This window comes from Ovis aries, chromosome 12, assembly GCF_016772045.2.
Source record: "Ovis aries strain OAR_USU_Benz2616 breed Rambouillet chromosome 12, ARS-UI_Ramb_v3.0, whole genome shotgun sequence".
Lineage (NCBI taxonomy): Eukaryota > Metazoa > Chordata > Mammalia > Artiodactyla > Bovidae > Ovis > Ovis aries.
Genome location: NC_056065.1, coordinates 8,968,224 through 8,970,319, shown reverse-complemented (window position 1 = coordinate 8,970,319; position 2,096 = coordinate 8,968,224). Strand labels below are relative to the sequence as shown.

The window sequence follows — 2,096 nt, the reverse complement described above, 5'->3', positions numbered from 1 at the left end:
GCCACCAGGAAAGACTTTATATGTTTTTAAGTTTGTCGATTTCCTTTTACAATTTCATTAGGTCACATTATTAGAGAGATATGGAAGGATATAGAAACATAAGACAGTGTAATAATTAAATAATGGCTTCATTTATTATTTAAGAACACTGAAATAACTTCTACACTATACACAAGAAAATTGAATATAATTCAATTAAGGAAAAAGTGGCAAATAAAAATTAATTATCTAAATTAAAGCTTTAATACCTTGCACTGCCACTTGATCACAATTCAGGTCTGCGTTCCTAAATAACATCAGCAAAGAATAAAGGAGCTCAATTGTTAAGATTTATTTTAATGACAATTTTAAAAATATACTGGATCCTCAAAAGAGGCACATTTTTTCTTTCTTTCCCAAACCAAAATGCAGAGAGGAGACTATATAGAAAAGATCATACAGTGTGTCTCTCTTTTCTGTTTAAAATTTGAGTGTTTTCTTACTGCTGTGACAGACTTAGAATAAGAAATTGAAAATCTTCAAAAAATGCACAAATCAATAAATAAGAGGATTTTAGATATTAATACTTTCTCTGAAGAATATGAAATTGAACCGGGGAATAGAGAATGACAGCCAAGGTGTCTATTGACAAGCACCTGAAGCAGCCTCTCATCTAGACAGAAAACGGGTACAGATGTTTGGGACTCAAGAGAATTCCTGAGAACCTGGAGACCTGGGCTCAGAAAACCAAGCCAGACACAACCGCAGCCAGAGTGAGGATGTGGAATTAGTGCCCTGACCACGCGGCTCTCCCTAGCCCTTCTGGTGCCTCAGACTCAGAAAACCTGAGGTTTCTGCTGCTACTCCTCTCAGAATGTGTTTTCCATTGTCCTGAGAGTTGCTAGATCAGTTGATTCAAAGTGAGTGAATTCAATTAGCTAAAATTAGATCAATGCAGACTGCAGAAAACTGGAAAGAAATATCTGAATTTTACTATATTAGGAAACAGGCTTCCCAGGTGGCTCAGAGGAAAAGAAACTGCATACCAATGCAGGAAACACAGGCTCAATCTCTGGATTGGGAAGATCCCCTTGAGAAGGAAATGACAATCAACTCTAGCATTCTTGTCTGAGAAATCCTATGGACAGAGGAGCCTGATGGGCTACAGTTCATGGGGTCACAAAAGAGTTGGACACAACTTAATGACTAAACAACAAAAGCATTAAGAAGCAAGCTCTGCCTTCAACCAGGACAGAGGAACTTCAAAAGTCACTAAGCAATTTCAGATGGTATTCAGATCAAAACATGCGGTCGAGGGCCTAGAGGAAGGAACGCGTAGGGAAAAGAAAGGGAAAGGAGAAGGAAAAGAAGGAAGGAAATGTCCCTTGTTGTGTGGGAACTCCTGACTGAGTAGAGCTGAGACCACACCAATAAACAGGGACCATCAACTAATAATGGTTCTGCAGGAATTTGAACAGCAAATACAAACAACCTGAGGTAGGAAGAAGATTGATGTGTTTAAATAACAGGAAAACAGCATGGTCATTGTGGCAGGAGCAAGATTTAGCTTCCCTTTTTTGGGTGAGGCAGTTGATGAGACAGATGACTGAGTCATGAAACCCACAATAAAGACTTTGGATTTTATCTAAGGGAGGATAGTAACATGTTGCTTTGTAGTTTTTTGCATTTTGATTTTTTGTCTTTTAATTACTTTTTGTAAAATAATGGTTTAATGTGATGTAAAGTATCACTCTATAAGCAATGTGGAAATTGACTGCAGCACACAAGAGGAAAGAGGTAAATTAACAGGTGTTTTTTAAATTATTTAGGGGAAAACCTAGATAGCTCAGTCAGTAGAGCATCAGACTTTTAATCTGAGGGTCCAGGGTTCAAATCCCTGTTTGGGCAACGTTAACCTGGGCTTCCCTTGTGGCTCAGTTGGTAAAGAATACACCTGCAATGCAGGAGACCTGGGTTCGATCCCTGCGTTGGGAAGATCCCCTGGAGAAGGGAATGACTAACCATTCCAGTACTCTGGCCTGGAGAATTCCATGGACTGTATATAGTCCATGGGGTTGCAAAGAGTCGGACATGACTGAGTGACTTTCACTTTTCAC

The 2,096-nt window shown here is 39.0% G+C and overlaps 1 non-coding gene across 1 annotated transcript; it reads left to right on the top strand.

Moving 5' to 3' along the window:
- The first annotated feature begins 1,814 nt into the window (after nt 1-1,814).
- TRNAK-UUU (transfer RNA lysine (anticodon UUU)) lies at nt 1,815-1,887 on the top strand. The gene has a single exon. It is a non-coding gene; the product is annotated as a tRNA-Lys (tRNA).
- Nucleotides 1,888-2,096: the final 209 nt, after the last annotated feature.